Consider the following 19,994-nt stretch of genomic DNA (forward strand, 5'->3'; position numbering starts at 1 on the left):
TGTGTCGTGCTTCAGTCTCACAGAATTGCAACAGAATGAATTCCTTCTCAGCCAGACCCAACCTTCCAGCTACAGTCAATGCCAAGGAAACATAAAGGTTTCTTTAGCAAACAAACAGTTTCTGGTGAAGGGTCTTGGCTCAAATCAAGGCTCAAATCATTTGTCCTTGCTTTTTAAGAGCAAATTCACTTCTGTCTAGAACAAATGCTTCCTTCTTCACCTTTGAGCTCCAACAGCCACATGACAGAGAGGAACCTGAGGAGCAGAGAGCAGTGCTAGCACTTGTGAAGATAATTCGTCCAGCACAGTTGATTGTATTATTAAAAATACAGTAATAGGTTCAACAAAGTGCAGTGAAATGAAAGGCATCCACCCATTTAATGCAGGCACTAAGCTGCCCCCGTGGCTGCTGGGCCATGACTTCCGAGCACGTTCGCTGAAGCCCATTTCATAGGGAAAAGCAATGCCTTAACATCTAATTAGCTGGGAAAGAGGCATGCAAAACTTTCTCCTGCCAAGGTGGGAGAGAAGACTGCAGGGAACATTGAGAGACAGGCTGGCAAAGCACAGGCAGAGACTTGTTTGGCCTTGTGCTGCACCATATGCTCAGCCTCCCAGAATAACAAAAAATCAGCTGCTCCTTTTTAGCCAGCAGTGTTCCCTCAGGTCACATTTCAGACGTCACCTCAACCACCTTTCCTACAGGAAAAAAGAGGCTGTCATGTAACTGCAGATACCAGGCTCTGTGCAGCAGCCTGGCATTGTGCAACTTTATTAGAAATCTCAAGGGCTGGCTACAATAAATCAAGCACTTAAGTTATCACAAGATTCAATTTAGCAGTTACACGAGATGCAGCTGAAAAGGTGTGAGCAGGTGTGATTGTTCTTTTCAACTCCAAATATCACAGTCAGGAATGCAGGGAAAGCCTTTAGTGAATGCTCAGCACCGAAGAGTTCTAGTTCTGTTCCCAAGGCAAACCTGCTCCAGCTCCATGGGCTTGAAATTGGAATATGAAGCTAAGACTAAATTTTCAGAAGCATAATCATCCCAAATAGCAGAAAATGAGAAAACAAGTTGTTTATACTGATTAGCAGAATGTAACAACAGACATCTTATAAAAATGAGCAGCCTTTTCAGCAACAGAAATAGTCACTAATTTGTTGCTGAGCTGGCCTTGATGCATCACTAACACATATGTGCCAGCTATATATTTAACAGTTACTATAGAAGAGATAGGAAAAGAGTAACGGCTTTCTTGCAGTCAAGTGAAAGCTTTACTCACTAAATAGATACCACACTTGTACTGAAGCTATTCTTGTCCTTCAAACACATTTCAGTCAAAGTTAGAAGTTAAAGCCTCTTTTTTTTATTTCCTTGCAATTCCATCCCATCTGCCCTTAGCTTTATCAGCTTATTTACCTTCATTACTCTAAGGCCACAGAGGGTTCAGACTCCTTGGTTACGTGAAAGTCGTGGTACAGACTTGTCAGGCATAAAAAGTTTGCAGTCTGCACAGCCACAGCAGGACAGCAGGAGAGAGAGAAGCATCCTGCCCATGTCCCAGCCAGGGCTGAGGCTCAGCCCCATGCCCAGTGAAGTCACTCCCTTTTGCACCAAGCTGCCTCCCTTACTTCCCCAGTCCTCACATGTTCTGCTCTGGATGCTTTATTCTGTATTAAATCATGTTTTCTCCCTCACTTACTTCTCCTGCTTGTTGCTCCCTTAATTTTAACACACATAATTCCTGCATCTTTCCAACGCACACTTGGGCCTTCTTGAAGGTTGCCCAGAGAAGCTGTGGCTCCCCCATCCCTGGAAGTGTCCAAGGCCAGGTTGGATGAGGCTTGGAGCAACCTGGGCTAGAGGAAGGTGTCCCTGCCCATGGCAGGGGGTTGAAACAAGATGGGATTTAAGTCTCTCCCAACCCAACCCAAACCATTCTGTGATTCTGTAAGTCCCAAGTTTTACTCTTCTCAAGAAGGATCTCTGTGCAGACAGCATGCTGCATCCTGGCACCACCTCCATGATTGGGTAGTCCTCAGGATGAAGGGAAGAGGGATGGCAAAGCTCACATCCTCCTTCCTAAGACAAGCTTTGCAAAGCCAGCAGCATCTTCACCTTGGAGGGAAACTTCCACCTGGGCCACAACTTTGTTATTTTGCTTGGTGCCGTGATGTGTGTTTGTGATTGTACCGTAGCAGGAGCACAGGGGGAGGGGGAAACCTCAGCATTGCCATGAGGAGCTAACAGCAGCATCCCACAAGCTCACAGGATCATCTCCCATCCAGAAGGCAACAGGAAGGAGTGGGCAGAGGAATTTCTTTGGGATGACTGAACAACTTGTTTCGGGTACGTTGTCTTTGCCAGCCTGCACACCAAGGCTGCAGCTTCCCAGGGCCAGAATGCTGGCATTCAGGAGCTACCAGAAAGCAGCAGTATTTATGATAATCAGTCAGATTACATAAAAATATGGCACCTGGGTCCATCTGCTCTTTAAGCACCAGTCACCAAGATCAAAGCGAACGGATGTTTCTAGAATGCCAGTATTTCCATATGGAGATGGACAGTATATTCTTTTTAATTAAGCCTCAGGAGAAGAGCTGGTAAGCAGCTCTAAGCACAGCTGAAGAGCAGCACTGCTATTTCGCTTCTAAAAATCATCATCCATCACGCTGCTGCTCCCTGTAAAAGCATTATGCTCAGCCATAGCTAAACTCATAAAATCCTTAATGGAATCAGCACAAAATGCCTTGTGCCTCTGAGAGAATTCCTTTTCCAGGCTGGTTTGCTTATCCTTTCATTCAAATTTCACCAACACATTTATACTATTTTGCTTTATGCGTTTGAATCTAGCTGCTAAATGTCACGCTCAGAAGTTTGTGAGGCTCAATGACACCAAGCAGTGAGTAAACCTTATTATACAGAAACAAATTAGTGTTGCTTTTCCCTTAGCAATGCCAGCTTTGGGGGGAGTAGCTGCTGGTAACAGTTCAGTCCCCTATTTACAGAGCTCGATGAAGACATTGAAGGTACAACACATCTACTATGAAATGTATTCTTAGAAACCTCCTGCTGCCACCACAGCTACCACTCTGTGAAAATATTCCTTTCATGTACATGCAGCACATAACACTGACAGTCTGAGCCTGACCTGAAAACTTGCACACAAAGACGAACATTAAGGGGAGTTGGCGTGAGGCACTAAATGAAAATATGGGCTGAGTCAACTTAAAAAATTCACCGAGCTTTGGCATAATGGCACTTCCCTTCCCCACATCAGCTCTAAACTCATCAGTCAAGGTGGGATAATGCAAATTTGGAAGAAGGGCTCTCCCAGTGTGAGGGTCTCATAACAAGCATATGTCTGATGAGATAAAAATATTAAGTGACTTATCTCTGCCTCAAGCCTCTGAGAGGATGGCTACAGAGCCCAGAGCAGTGTTGTGGTACAGCCTTTTAAAAATGAGATGCAGCCAGAAGAAACTAAGCAGCAATGGACCCAGGGAACTATGATGCACTTCACTTCCTACATTCGGACCTTCATTACCAAAATTATGTGGTAGTTACCACAGACAAGAATCTCCCTGGCTGTGACAGGGGCTCATTTCAGCTTTCTTCTTCCTCATGTTCTATCCTTTCAGTCACTGGATTTCTCAGAAAGGAGCTGGCATCTTTTCTGATGGTGTTACAAATCCGTGTTGGTTGTACTTGCGGGGAAAGCACAGGGCAGCTTCTCAGCTGCTTGTGGAAGTGAAAGCCCCTCCGAGAATAGAGGTTAAATCCTCATGACAACCATATGGTTGTGGGAAATGACTTACAAGTATCTGAAGAGCAGGGAAGAGATTTCACAGGCAGGTCTGTCAGCTGTAACCATCCCATTCACAGAGGAGTCACTGATTCCCAGACAATTAAAAAGACAGCATTCAGGATTTCAGGGGAAAATGGACCAAAAAGACACAATTTTATGATTCAATTCCTCACTCCACCAAGACTCAGTCCATTTCATTCAAGAGGTGTCTTCTTACTGTGTTCAAAAGTGTCTGAGGTAAGTTGTGACTACATAACTGACTGCTAAGAATGGCTGTTCTGGTGCACAGCTAGACTGAAGCTGGCAGGCCCCCTCCCAGCTAAGTTTGTGAGAAATGGGTATTGCCAACATCCAGAATGAAAAGGCAACTGCAGTCGGAAAGACAGGCTCATCAATGTGCATAACAGATGTGCTCTGGAAACAGGATCATTTCTCAGAAAGTTGAGAGTCTTTGAATACAGTCTGAGTAGTTTTACTTGCTAATCTGTTTTAAAAAGGGAAAGAAAGTAGTTCTGGTTAGGACAGGCCTGCCAGCCAGGTTTAAGCTACGCTGACCACCACCAGAGCATTCTCATACAGTAGATCAGACTCTCTGCTCACACCTCTCCAGTATCTTTACAGAAGATAACACTGTTTCCTGACTCCCAAGAGCAAACATTCCTTCACTTAAAGGAATAAATTCCTGGCTCCTGTTGAAGCCAGGCCAGACTTCTACTTGGGACATTTCCTATGCATTGATTGTTCAGAAATTAATTTCTGGGGTCCCCCCAAGTCTCTCCTGATGAAAAAGCACAGCTGCACTACACGTCAGCTCTTACAGGGAACACAACAGCACTCAAAACTCAAGCTAAAATCCAAATTTGGAAGAGAATGGAAGCAAGGAACAGGGTCGGAGGCTGAAGGAAAAGGTTTTCTTCTCGTGTAAGGACAGTGGAATGGTTTTGCTTGAACAGTGAAAACAAATTTCAAGTGTAGCATGAAAGCCCATCAGCTAATTACTTTTAGCTCCCAGTATCCCGTCCTGTCTTCCAATCTGATGCTTTAACAAACCGTAACTGGTGCTCTCTCTCGTACCAAACCCGGCTGCTCTTTGAGCCTGACATTTCTGCTACTAAATGGGTAGAGGTTTGTGCTCTACTGCATCCCTACATCGATGATCCACGCAAGGGGACAATCTTCTGGTGCCAGTCAGAAATCTAGTGTTTAAGATGCAGGAATGCAGCACGTCTGGGTTTTCCTCATGAATTCTGCAAAGGGCACAGGCACAGAACGGTCTGGGGCACACCGGAGCATCCCTGCCCATGGCAGGGGGTTGGAGCAAGATGATCTTTAGGGTCCCTTCACACCCAAACCATTCTCTGATGATTCCATGACCTTTCCTGCATCTGCACTAGGCCGTGAAGCAGTTTCAGCTGCGACACCCCACGGCTGGGCACAACAAACCCCTGGCAGAGCACATTTAAATTTTCCTTTGTGGACTCAGTGGGGGTAACAATCCCAGCTACATCAAAGGAATGTCACACCCAGGTTTCCATCGGCTGCCCTGCAGGCCATGCCCCACATTAGGGATCAGGATGCAGCTCCATTGTGCTCCCTCACTGTGGCAGATGGCTTCTTGTGAAGGGCTGGGCAGCAAGTTCTCTGTGAGAGCCATCATTACAGACCATTATCAGCTTTCCTTCCCTCTTTGTGAACAGCTTTTTGAGATTCTGCTTCATAGCAAGTGTTAAATCGCACACTATGAATTTCCATGGGTCTGATGTGAGCAACTGCTCTGAGCCACAAGCTTGTTATCCATCATATGTCTGCAGTGCCATTGCCTCCTGCTCCATCATCTTGTGCCAAATGCCAGCGCTCAGTCCAAACACAACATTTTTCAAGCAGAACAGTGTGAATTACACTGGGTTTTTGTCCTGGAAAGGCTTTCCTCAGAAGCTACCTTTTGAATTTCGAATACTACGACTTGGTGGAGTCTGTCAGAAGCAGAAACTAAGCCCCGAGCAAGACTGCAACAGACACATGGCACAGAGAAACATATTGGGGAAGTCTGGTGTTTGCTCTCACACCTAAAAAACACTTCTTCATGCACCAGATTGGCGAAGATTGACATCGACAGCAGGAGTGGGGGGGAGAAGGGTGATAAAGAGAGCTGCACAGCTCTGAGGATATTCCCATTTCTCCATACTCTCATTTCCAGTGCAGTATGAGCCCTGAGTAAAGGTGAGCCTTACATTTTTCTGAACTCTCCGTCTGTTTTGCTTCCAAGTCCAAGAGCTTGTCTATCAGTACAAGGAGATCTGGGCTTACAGCTGGCATTCACACTAATCTGTTCCAGTGTTTCATTGCTCCAATACTATTTTCACAACCTCAGCCACCTTTATATTTTGTTCATCAACTTAGAAACACACCAAACTCACTGTCATCGTGGACAGGGGTACTTTTTACTTTTTTCAAGGGATTGACAAACCGCCAAGTCTGTTGCCTATACGATCAATAGCTACCAGACAATCTGGGCAGATTGCACTCAAGATAAAGGATGAAATGTTAAAATATCTTCCAGTCAGGGTCTTGAGAAATGAACCTGGCATTTGTCTAGCTGCCTAGACAGCTGGGACAAAAAGAAGAAAAAAAAAAAAAAGGCAAAGATTATCCCTTTGCATACGGTAAATCCTCTGGCTCCTTCTTTTGCATTTAACGGTTCTATGCGAGCTGATAATGGCCAAGGTGCTGGATAAATTGTACTTCATTACTGCCCTCTTTCTCACTTTGGGGGTTCAGCTTTCATAGCTGTGAGCATAATGAGGCCTCTAACACCACTGGAGTGCAGTTAAGGTTGCTGAGAGGCTGCACTAAGGGCTCAGAGGCTCAATCCGGGCTGCGTACCCGAGACAGTGCGGTGACAGGGACATGCAACTGTATCTATCAATTACTGATTAGGTTCCTGCTCACTTGATGTCATACTCATTTAGAAATCACTTACAGCTTCAGCTGGACCATGGAGGACCTATATCCTCTTCCAAGGCAGAGCTGACTCGATTAATTCCCAGGCAAACTTGTGAAAACATTTTACAGTTTATATTCCCATTTCTCTCTTGCAAGGCTCAGTTATTACATTATCATACCTTTTGTCAGAGCAATGGGTGGCTGATGATTGCCTTTAAGAACATCACTGCATTCATCCAGCCAGCCTGGATCATAATTATTTAGCTGTCCCAGTCAAAAGAACAAGATAATTAGGAACCAGAGGCCCGGTTCTAAAAGTCTTGAGGAAAAAAGTGCATTTCTCAAAGGACAGCACCTAATTAAACTCCTGCGGAGATCTTCATGTACAGTACACTGTTTTCTCAGGGACCTGTTTTTAGAAGCAGGTTACTAAGCTGAGGCACCTCTCAGTGAGGCAGGAAGGGCTGAGTGCTGCTTCTTCTCAGAGTTTGCTGGTACCTGGGCAGCACCAGCCCCGTGCTGAGCCCGCTGCCTTCTTCAAGCCAGGCAGTCTCGTTAAATGACATGCAGGGTTTGGCTCAGCACAAAAACCACACGGGGCTTTCCATGCTCAGGGCAGTGGTACTTGGATCAGGAGCAAGTTAGGGAAGAACCTTCTAGAAGCAGCTCCTTGATCCGGATGGCAGGATCCAGGCTGGTGCCCTCTGAAGCTGCAGTGGCCCACAGCATGTTAAGGAATGCAGTCAGCCCTTGGCCTCGCGGCGTGGGGGAATCCTGGCTTCAATACTGACACTAAATCACATTTATAGGGGTGGCAGCTTTACAGAACCTGGGTATCAGTTTGGAAAAGGCACCTGTGGAGGATTCAAGTACCACGAAGCATTAACATCTCTGGAAAGGATTCGACAGAAGCACAGATTTTTCTCTGCAAATCCCAGGCCATGCAGCAAATGGAAAGGATGAGTCATACTGACCTCCTACCCAGCATATTAAATATGTTCAGCCAGAGACTGAAAGCTCATTTCTTTTATCCATTCACCCCTTCAGCTGACAAGGTCAGTCAAATGTCACTGTATGCTTCATCAGACAGAATTAGTTTAGCAGAGTGCTGGAGTCTAAGTGTATACTTTTTATATAGTCCATGCTTTTCTCTTTGGATGTGGTTAGGGTTGTGTTTCCAGCAAATTAACACATCCTCCTAATTAGTGATGGCAAGCTGCACGTTGTGAAGTTTTAAACAGGCATGGTTGTCCGTTCCCTTGACCAATCCAAGTTAATCAGCCCCCAGCTTAACACTGTGACTGAGATACTGCCGTTGTGTTATAACCCCTTAGAAGTGCTCAGCGGTATTTCACTGCAGCACGAACCACCCGGCCAGATCACAGAACAGGTAAGTTCAGTCTGACAGCCCAGTTTCGCATGGCCAAAAGAAGCTGTCTCCTAAGGACACAGAAAGACTCGCACCATGACACCCCCAGGCACAACCAGCTTCAGCTTACCTACAGTTTGTGGGATTTAGTAACTTACCTAAAAAATCTCTGCTCGAAACAACAACAAAAATAGACGCAGGTCTCCAGCTTGGCTTATCCTTCTGAGTTCTTCCCATTCCTGCCATTGGATAGACACACAATATTCAAATGCACATGGACTATTGACTTACGAAAATTAGCATAATGTTCTGTTCAATTCCCTGTTTGTGTTTGGTTGTTAAAGAATTCATGTCTCCACAGAACTACCCAACAGCTCATTTCAGAATGCAGAATTGTCTGAAGAGAGCTCATTACATGTGAAAACTAAGAGCAGGTAAACACAGGAGGTGACCACAGTGACAGATTGATCATCAATAGTGTAGGTCCCTATTTCCTCAGCCTAGTGCCCACATGAACCAACTGCACCTTGTAATTTCTAACAAAAAAAAAAATTGGGGTTTCTTCAGTTGCTTTGCTGGGCTGCAGCGGTGGGGCTGCCAGTGCTAAGCAGATGAAATGTGACACCTGGTTAAAACCAACAAGAGCTTTCACTAAGTTTAGGTGTGTTTACAGAAAACTTTCTCTGGCCAAGTTTCAGCAGTCTCCAAATTGATTGCTTTCAGGCTTAAAATTGTGTTCTCCCGACAGACTTCCTTGCAAGAAAATCTACCCGTAAAAAAGCACCTAAGAATGTCAAACTCTCAAATAGCTTCTCCCGTTATTTTATTTCCCTTTTTTATTTTTGCAAGGATATTGTACAACCTGCAAGCAGTTTTCATGAGATGAGAAACTATTTGTCCCAGAGCAAGAGCTCATGAAATACTGGGATGTTTTCTTCCTTTCAGCTGAGAGAGTTGAAGTCTAAAGTCTAATTCACAGAGAAAACTATTTGCTTGTTAAGAGTTCATCATTAGCTTGGTTAGACCTGATCCAGTCAACTTTTAACACGTTTTTATTGTTTATTCTGAGCAGACAAATGGTGAATATCACCCACAGGAGTCTTCAGAAGGCAGCCTGATGAAAGACACTGGGAGTGGTCATATCCACTGCCACTAGGAATTCCAGAAACAGCAGGTTAAAATGATGGAAAGAGGCTGGCAGGACACAAAAGCTGCTCTTCCATCATAGCCATTATGCCAGGTTATTACAGTGGATCAGATGATTAATAAAGCCTGAGATCCAGGACAAACTCATAATTCTGCTACATCTTATTGCATCATGGATAAAACCAGGACTGAAAGCGGACCATTGCTTTATGCCAGTGTCAGTCACAAACCCCCACAATATCTCTGTTAACCTCAGATGCCAAATGACCTCTTCTTGGAGAATTAAGCTCTTTGGGGCAAAAAGTCCCATTGAACCACGTGCATAGTGAATTATTCTCCACCTTGTACCTCTCTGGCACCTTCTTTTATGTTAAACTTCCTGCAGAGCACACTTTGCCCATTGCTGGGATGATTTTTTTGTAGCAATGCCCTGTTTCTGTCACTGTTACCCAGGTACTTTGGGGCAGCTCAGGGAAACTTAGAACACTTTTAGCAGGTTCAGCACAGTTCAGCAACAAGACAGATGCACTTCTATCTGATAGACATCTCAAATTGGGCTCTGCTTACAGTTTGGAACACTTTACAGTGTTTGCCCTTTTTACACAGAAAGAACCCTGGTGTCGCCCAGCTGTCCAGCAAAAGAAGGCAACTCCTCTCCCAACACCAAATGCTTGCCCAGTGCTCTGTGCCAGTGGCCACAACAGGCCAGACTCCTTTCCCAGTGCATTCGTGTGCCAGGTGATCCATGAGGTGTGCAGTGTAGGAGCATAACCATCGGAACGCTGCAAGTTAATGTGCCATGGTTTGTCCTTGCCCCAAACTGACCAATTTATGGCATAGCTTTCACGTCTGTTTTGCTCTGAACACTTCCCAGAAATATCTGAAATCCCTTTGAAAGGTTTCTATGCACATTGTTTAGAGGAACCAACAACTTTACTACAGGTTAGTTTCGGTTACCGCAATAAGGGACGCTCCAAGTCACTCTAGGAATACTCACTCTTTCCATAGTAAAAGAATTGACTGTTTCAGAGGGAAATTTTTCGGGGAAGTGACTCTTCACTTCCCTGTATTTCTTTGCAGTGCTGTAATGCTGTTTTGGTTATGGAGTTACTTCACTCAGTCTGTCCAGGTTGTTTCCCCATTTTCACTCAGAGGCTCACTTCCTCTTGGCATTGTTTTCACAAGATTCAAGATGCAGAGTTACCACATGATGCTTTCTGTTTCAGAAGAACCTAAAAAAGAATAGGCTGCCATGAGAACTGTAACATCCAAGGGACCCCAGCCACAATCCTAGAGAAAAGATTGGGTTCTTCCCTCTGCTTGGAACAGCCAGTTTACTCCCAGAATGCAGAACTCAATGCAACTGTAACCTACTGAGGCCACTGATCCTGATAGGTGCACCCAGCCCAGGTAGAACTTTGACCCCTGTCCCCCAAAGATGGGGTCTGGGGCCATGAAATCAATTCCTTCCATCCATGTAAGTTATTCAGAATGGCATCAGATAGCCAAGTTTACAGGCAGGATTGGTACATCCTTGGAGTACGTTCTTAACTGAACTCACAAGTTTATTTAGACGTGAGAGCCATGAAGGAAAGTTCTTGATATGTGCAATTTAGCTTGGCATTGATAACCAGCATCCTGAAGCCCTTTTGCTTGAGATTTTTACCTCTGTTAACTCCAACTGACCATGGCCTGCACCCACAGGATTTATACCATTCCTAAAACCCAGTAATATTTATATCCTCTACAGTATGAGACTTCTAACAAAAGTATTAGCTTCCAATTAAATCTGTTTCCCTTAAAGAACAAAGCATAAAGATGAAATTAGCTCTTGAGACTTGTGCCAAGTATTTCATGTTAGATAACTATTTGCCATCCAGGTTTCATGTTCTGCAAGGCAACAGCAATTCCAGGTCTGTTTGGCATGCATAGCTCCAGCAGATGTGCACATGTGCTTGTCAGCTGTACAAGGAATGATATTTCTTTCCTGTTTTCCAGGCTGAGACACAGAACCACTACTGCAATAGTTTATCTCAGCTTTCAGAGCACTCTACCCGAGGCTGCAGGTATCCCTCCCCCCAAATTCTTCAGGGAATACTTAAAAGTCTGCTACACCTTTTTTAAATCAAGTAGTGAAGAGATAAAACACAAATAAACATTTATAGCTCTCAAGACAGTACACCTGCAGTGCTGCTACCGGAGACCACAGCAGAATTTTTTTCAGTGGCTTTATTAAATTTTACGATGGTTGATTTGACTTGAAACATTTCTGGTGCAACCAAGACTCTGCAGCCTTGTCTGGAGCAGTGAGGAGACTGCAGTGGTAGCTCTAAACACTTCCCACATAGGTCATCAAAATTCAGCTGAGGGCCCAAGGATAGTGAGGCAGTCGAACTTGTGACAGCTCAGGTGATTGAACAGGAGCAGGTAGGAATCCATGCCATACTTTCATCTTCCTTCATCCAGCCTACTCTTGGGAAAACTAGAGCCAAACTCCCCTGTTTTTTGACCCTTGAGACCTGGGTCAGTAGCAGGCTCTTGCATTCTGTATTGAACTGAGGCCAAAGGGCAGGGACATGCCTCCATCCCAGTTCCCTGCCTGCAAAATGCAGCTCCATCATGCCTGTACTTTCCTGAAGTCGGTTGAGTTCAAGGAGACCTAAGTCTACATTTTATCTTGCATTTCAAAGTAGTGACACAAGTTGAAGCTGTAGACAAAGCTGAGGCTAAGCTTTGAGGCGTTTCAGCTTCGCAGGCTTTGAAAGCAAAGCATTCCGCACTGCAGATCCGAGGTGCTTCCGCTGCCTCAGGAACGCTTTCAGGGACACTGGAGCTGTCCTAAAAGTAAGAACTTCGCTTTCTTTGAAGAGTGTTGCAACTCAGTCTTTTGACTTTAAATGAAGTGTTGTGCTTAAAATGCCCAAGGCCTCTTTTGAAAGCTACTGAACCACACTTGACCTCTCTTTTCAACACTGTCCACCTTCAGATGTGGGCCAAGGGACCAGCTTGTCCCGCTCCAGGTGTCAGGAAAGCTATAACAAATAACTCAAGGGCAGCAGAAGGGATGTAAGCAGCCTCTACAAAGCAGAGGAAATGTTTTTCCATCAGACAAAATACATCTGAGCCCATACATCTCAGTCCTGGCACCGGTCTGCAGCTGATTATTTTGGGGGAAAAAAAATCTGTATTAATCTTTGGTAACAGAAGGCTTGAAAATCTCATCCTCCAGCTTGCTTCAATATTGCACATGAGCTAATGAGCCTCAAGAATGCTGCTGAGGGGCTAGAACTGGATGTAAAAGAAATTATGTGATGAGTATTGAAGAGGGGGATATAAATTATGCAGGGGAGGATTCACTGTAACTTCCAGTCAATTCCAGCCATGTGAAGAAGAGCTCTTCACACAGGATTCCTGGCCTTTGCTGGAAATTATGTGGACTGAATTGGTCTGCAGTGATGTCAGATGTATACCTCAGGCTGAGCACCTTGAGTAGGAGCAAGTACTCTCCCCAAACTGCAGCATTTCAGAAGACTCTTCCCCACTGACCAGGGCAGGTAGCCAGCAGCTCCCAGGCTGAGCTCTGTACCAGCTCCTGGCCTTAGCTCCACATTTCTCAGTAAGCTGGAAGCAAGTGCAGCTGACACAGTTCAGGTCCAGGAAATCCCAAAGGAATCATCACGGGAACTGCAATGCCAAAACAAGGTTCCTCTGCAATTCACACAGTCAGTAGCTAAGCACATGAATATTTGCTCAAACCTCTTTTTCTCTAATAAAGCAGTGACATCAATAGGTTTTACAGCAGTCTCCTGCTCTCTCTGCTGAAGATGTCTGATTTAGATACCCTTAGTTCCACCAAAAGTTGTCTCTTTGTCAGGCAGTTAGTGCTAAAAACTCTCCCTGTCTCTAATAATCGCTGAACACTCTCCAGGAGCCTCATGGTGTTCAAATTATTATTGGGCATCAAGTTTCAATTCACTATACTTGTTCTCAAATTCTTTTTTCTTTTTTTTTTTTGCAAGTGGATGGAAAGTTACACCGCAATGAAGTATCACACCCAGCTTAATAAAAACAACCCCAAGCTTCATTTTGTAGTGTGATAACGGGTCTGCAATGGGTACACAGGAAAGAGATTTTCCAGTTCAGTCTGTACTTAGAAGCAGGCAATTGATGAGCAGGGTCCCATGGTGCTCTGGTGCTATGGAATATAAGTCTGGGCACCATAAGAAGATTGTTCAAAGCTTAGAATCCCAGAGAACATGTTTTTTTATGTTAATGTTATGATACATAGCTGGTGAAGGGCTTTTGAACTGCAATTAATTACTGCAGAGGGAATAGCCTGGCTTTAGCAGCTGGGAACATTTCCAGACTTCACCATTAAGCCCAGTTTATGAACAGAACTAGGTCAGACAAACCTGGTCAAACCATGAGCAAAATGGGATGGTGGAAGTGTGCCAGGAGCCCTTCCTTGTCTCCAGACAAAGAGCCCATGGGGTTTTATTACATTTTTATGAGGAAGCTGCAGCTACAGGAAGGGGGCATACAAGGTGATGCATACAAGCAGTGAGTAGGAGAGCCTTTCCAGGGAATTCTTGCCGGGATCTGCGCACAGCCCGCACTGCAGACAGCCCCGTCTCTGCCACGCGCCTTGAGCTGTGTGAGTGTGAGTTGTTATCAGCGAGCTGTTAAGCAGCTCAAAGGACTGACACGGACACAGAGTAAATCCCCCCAGTTTCTATGGTGACCGTGTCCTAGATGCCAGCCCTTTGGAGACCCCCTTCTGACACAGCACTGCTCAGGAATACTGCCCACAGGGGCAAGGGGCTGGCTGGGCTGCACGTCAGCCTTGGGGGGAATTCCTTACATGGGAAAGCTGAAAGGCTGGAGTTACTACACCAGGAAAATCTCACTGATTTTGGAGTTAGAAGCTGCAAAGAAAGGCAAATTCAGGTGATGCTGGTGTCAAATACACACTCAAATAAACACATTCAGTAGAAAACTCAGACCTGTGTGTAACAAGCAGCAGGGCTGTACTCCAGGTGTTGCCACAGGGAGTCCATAACCATCCTGAGAGGCACTGAAGTGAACAATTCTACACAGCCACCATATCTTCCCACAGAATCTGGTGTTGGTGACAGCACTCTTCTTCTTGGTCAGGCTACCTGTTGCACAGCTGTAGCAGAGTGCTTGTTATTCTCTTCCCCGTGCTCAGCAGGAGCAGGGCAGGGCCCATCCCCTGTGCTGGCCCTGCTGAGGCCCTTCGAGGGCTGTGTCCAGCCCTGGGCACTCACAGCCAGAGGGACATTGAGGGGCTGGAGTGTGGCCAAGGAAGGGGCTGGAGCCCCAGGAGGGGCTGAGGGAGCTGGAAAGGGGCTGAGCCTGGAGCAAAGGAGGCTCAGGGGGGACCTTGTGGCTCTGCACAAGTCCCTGACAGGAGGGGGCAGCCGGGGGGGGGAGATCGGGCTCTGCTCCCAGGGAACAGGGACAGGAGGAGAGGGAACGGCCTCAGGCTGGGCCAGGGGAGGCTCAGGGTGGACAGCAGCAGGAATTTCTGCATGGAAAGGGTGCTCAGGCATTGGAAGAAGCTGCCCAGGAAGGTTTGGAGTGCCCATCACTGGAGGTGGCACTCAGTGCTCTGGGCTGGGTGACAGTCAAAGGTTGGACTCCATGATCTTGGAGGTCTTTTCCAGCCTCAATGATTCTGTGATTCTAAGAAGCTACAGTCTACTGCTGGCTGTTTTTGTAATGTCTGCACTCATATGCACAAGTGTCAAGGGCAAAAAAATAGGATTTCTCCTCTGCAATGCAGGGAAGTACCATGACCAGCCCCGACTACCATCCTCAGATTTGTTTTCATGCTCTTTTGCATCCCTGCACTGATCAGTAACAGCTCACACTCCTCTTAACACCAAAGAAGATGCTTTGTTTTCTTACCAGACAAATGATTTCAAGTTGCTATTTGAACTGTGCGATCTGTCACCACAAATCTGCCAGTTGCACAATGTCTTGCTCCTAAAATAAGTCACGTGGGACATTCACCAGCAAGACCTTGTTGTTTTGACTTCATTGTATCAATTTCTTATCCTGTTTCTTCATTCCTTATCGCTGGATGCCACAGCATTATGCACAGAACATGTTATTAAACGTTAAGGTAATTGTTCTAAAAGATGAGTTCGAACTAATCTAGAGTCACCTCTCCCATGGTTTTCCTGCATTAAATCAATAGCCTGTGCCTGAAAGTTCCAAGGTATCAACTGAGCCCACGGTATTCCATAACTTTTCAAGCCCTGTCAGCATGCCACAGCTGAAGTGAGACCTAAGCTTAACATGGAATTATGTGGTGAATCAAATATTGATTCTCCGTCAAGAAAGTGACAACAGCAACAAGCTTAGAGACACTTTCAGTGTAATCATATTTAGCCATGATAAGAGCTCAATAAAGTGCTGAGCATCTTGGAGCTGGCATATGAAGCTGTCACTGGATTTGCTCTGCTATAAAATTCAGGATGTGAGCTGAACCCTGACTCGGGGGTACCAACTGAACAATTTTTTAATGTTGTGTATGATTTGAGTCTTTGCTGCAATGAAGCTGTCTAAGCTTTGGGTAGCTCAGGTAGAACTTAGGACCTAAAACCTGCTTTGTGTGAAGAAGCCATTTCTTTTCACTGAAAACTCTTTAAAGGTAGAGCACAGACATTCATCAGCCTTATCAAAGCCACAGCACAGCTCCAGATCTGAACGACGACTTTGGTTTTACGAAGATAGCAGTTCTGCAAATCTGTAAGTGTTGTAAATGGTTTTACAGTGAAACTTAGATCAACAAGGAGCCAAAACTCGGGCAGTTTAAAAGATGGCTCATTTTAACATTTCAGAAAGTTTCAGGTTAGTGGAAATCCAAGTCCCTGGGGCTAGAGTTGAGAAGTGACTCTCGGATTCCTTTCCCCGTATGGTGAACACACACAGTTATTGCTGCCTCACTGTTCTGCAGCTCCATGCTGGTACGCAGCTCACTTCTGATCAGAAGACCCTTTAAGCAGGATAATTTGACCTTGCAGCAGAGATTTAATCTGTGCTCCCACCTCCAGAAAAGCAGGTAGCTTTTGCCATCCCACCTTTTTTCAGGCAGGTTGGGGACAGAACAGCATTTTCCCAGTTATGACAGGAGCACTGGGGAATGAGCTGCAGCTCTGACAGCTGCTTGTTGTTGCTACTCCATAATTAGTATTGTTTGAACTAGTTGGCATTTCTCCTGGAACAGATTTCACACTCGCTGAATGAGGTTAATTCATTAGTTACATTTGTTTCAAAGCCTCTTGAGCAATCTAATCACTCTGTAATAGTAACTGACTGACCCAAATATTTACCCAGTAAAATAACAGAATTTCATCCCAATTTGAAGCTTAACCTATTTAAGGTTTTATATTCACTGAAAAGTACGAGGAAGATAATTCAGGAAAACTTGATGTTTCCATATCTGCTTCTCATATGGGTTTGATTTCAGTCTTTATAGCAATATCAGTATTAGTAGGGACAAAGAGGCATCTCTTAACACTCCATCTCCTGTGTTTTTCCAGACACTCCCTGCCTATTGAACAAAACACTGCTCACACCAACAGTAATCCCAGGAACAGCCAGGCTTTAAGATTGTGAACAGACACAGAAACAGTCCCAGTTAAGAGAAATGTTGCTGACAAGCATCAGCTAGGATTTCTCTTATAACTTCTCCTGGATGATGCAGGAGTCCTCATGTTCTCAGTTTTCTTATCTAATCCCTTTCCTGTTAGGTCTACAAATGAGTCTGTGTCAAGCTGTCTGTGATGTTTAATTTATGTTAAATTCAGGCACAGGTCAGGATAGGATGCTTGAATACTTTAAAAACTTTTTTCCCCCTCCAATCAACACTTCAGCTACTGGATTAGTAACTATAAGCTAGTGCTGCCTAATTCCCATTTCAGCAGCCAGGAAAGCTCCTCCACATCCCAACAAAGCATTAGGGGAAGGTACAGTCAGCATTTAAATGAAATTCCACGAGAGTTCTCCATTTCCGAGATCTCTGCTTAAACATCACCTTATAATGGCTCGTGAACTCTGCCTGCAACATCTCCGTGGAGCTTTGGTACAGTCGTATTTCCACTAAGGTGGACACATCCAGGCTCAGTTCCAAAAGCAAAATGTCATTGTCCCTATGCCTCGGGTCCAAGTGCATCAGCTGTGACTCCTCAAAATTCGTTCCTACATTTTCTGCAGAGATTGGTGGACAGACTGGGAGCAGCACAAAGTGGATAAGCCCTGTCATGTGACGGGAGATAGAACTGTTGGAGATGTTGATTCAGTGCTGCTTTCCAGTTACTGATACCTCCAGGAACAAGGCACCAAAAGCAGAAGGAAACCATCCAGACTGGCTTTCTGTAGGCAGGGGAATGAGTGGATTTGCCAGATGGGGAGGAGGAGGAGGAAGCCAGCACAGATGGAACTTTGTTAGAGACCTAAGCACGGAACCAGCTGCGTGGGAGAGCGGTGGGAAGCTTCACCCCTGGCAAGCTTTCACCCTCAGAAAGGAAAACCAGTTCCAGAAGGCTAACCCACACTGGGACCACTCTGCCTGCTTTACTTACAGCCCATCAGCCCCTCCATACCTGTAAAATTGTCTGGGACTCATGGCCTCCCCAGATGAGCATGTTCATCTTGCCTTTGACAAAACCAGACCCAAAAAAGCTGCGAAGTGCCCCAGTTACCCCTGCTCCCAGACCAAAGAAAAACAAACCTAAATTCCTTACTGCTCACAGCAGCAGTGCCCGAGTCATTCCCTGCCAGTTCACATTAAAGGTTTGGTGGAATGCTTCAGGTGCCAGACCCTCCAGAACAGAGCTGGAGAGCAAGGAGAGGTATCCAGTATCTCTCTGTGCACTAGCAGCATTTCAGGCTAATCTCAGCTGCAAGCACAAGCAAAATACCAGTTATTGTTAAGGACTTCTTACAAGAGAAATCTACATAAGCTGCAACAGTAGCTTATATTTTGCTGTGATTTTACAAAGCTTACACGAAAGGTATTATGTAGTAAAAAAATCAGGGCAGCAAAAGCTTCACAGGAGGACTATAGATGAAAATATTACGAAAAGGCTTTATATTAACACAGGGTTTTAATGCTTCAGCTATTTGTGTGCAGTAGTCGCGTTCATTTACAGCTGAGACTACTCTGGGAGTTGTTTTCCATGAATTTTAGGGCTGGAAGAACACAAAGCATATGGCAGCAGTGGAAACAATCAGCCCCACATACAGCAGAGGCTGTTGCCTGACTCTTGGCTCTGCTGCTTGTTTTGGCATTTTCTGAAAGACAAGAAATGTGAGGTAGTGCCTCTGCTCCAGATCAGGACACAGGGAGGAAAAGGGGAGAATTACAGCTTGCATCCCGATTTCTACATACATGTAGCTTTTTCAAACACTTTAAGGCAAATGAAAGCAAAAATCCTCTTATGTTTCACAAATTTTTATCAGCATCATTAATACCCTGAGTGGCAATTGCTAGTGGAAACAGGGACTATATTCTTCCTGCCTTCTGTAATTTTTTCTTTAGCCACTCAAGACTTTCCTACTAGGATTAGAAAATAAAAACAAGAAAGCTGACAAAAATGATACCAATATCTGTTGAGAAGGAAGAGGGGAGAAGACACAGGTATCTATGACTGTATGCCCCTGAACTGTTCAAATGAGCAGAAGACAACTCTTGAAGCAGACAGCAACCAATCCAAAAACTCAATCTCATATCACAGCTTGATTTGTCACCTCTATAGTTCTTTTTTTTTTTTTTTGGGGGTTAGGGGTATGAACCATCACATCAAGAGTGGTTTGGGTTGGAAGGGAGCTTAAAGCTCATCCCATTCCACCCCTGCCATGGGCAGGGACACCTCCCACTGTCCCAGGCTGCTCCAAGCCCCAATGTCCAGCCTGGCCTTGGACACTGCCAGGGATCCAGGGGCAGCCACAGCTGCTCTGGGCACCCTGTGCCAGGGCCTGCCCACCCTGCCAGGGAACAATTCCTTCCCAATATCCAATCTAAATCTACCCTTTTTCAGCTTAACACCATTTAGCCTTGTCCTATCCCAATGCCCAAATGTGTTAAGTTTTTGAAAACCTTTACCTCTTCTGTCCTTCCCATCATTCCAAGTAGCCAACACTCAAGAAAAAGATGACCCCAAATGATATTTTCAAAACACAAAAATGCAGTTGCAGGTAAGATCAAATAAACAACTGCACAGGGAAAGGAGCATGGCTGCTTCTCAGCCCTGCCAGGCCAGAGCTCTATACCCAAATAAAGACATTTGGGGGTGGGAATTATCGAAATTACTCTCTTCCTTGCCATGGTATATGTCAGTAGAATGAATGGATATGGTTTTCCTGAGGATACCCTATACCAAGTTGTCCTTATGCTGTTTCCTGTATCAAAGTTTGCTCCACAGTTTCACAGCTTTGGAGCTTAAATCCATAGAATATCGATCCTAAAAATGGATTAATCGAGGTCAATGCCTGGCAGTGCACAGCTGGCTTGCAAATGGTATTGCTAATAACCCTTGTTTATGCAGTGACAACAGTGCTTCATTACTCCCTGAGATAAATGTTTCTGACAAGTCATAGAATTATAGGATGGTTTGAGTTGGAAGGAACCTTAAGGATCAGCCAATTCCACCCTCTGCCATGGGCAGGGACACCTTCCACTGGACCAGGGCGCTCCA

The 19,994-nt window shown here is 45.1% G+C and overlaps 1 protein-coding gene across 1 annotated transcript in view; it reads right to left on the bottom strand.

Moving 5' to 3' along the window:
• Nucleotides 1-19,994, bottom strand: part of LOC116446882 — a 781,927-nt gene that overhangs the window by 110,878 nt on the left and 651,055 nt on the right. The window lies entirely within an intron of this gene.

The sequence above is a fragment of the Corvus moneduloides genome, chromosome 7 (assembly GCF_009650955.1).
Source record: "Corvus moneduloides isolate bCorMon1 chromosome 7, bCorMon1.pri, whole genome shotgun sequence".
Lineage (NCBI taxonomy): Eukaryota > Metazoa > Chordata > Aves > Passeriformes > Corvidae > Corvus > Corvus moneduloides.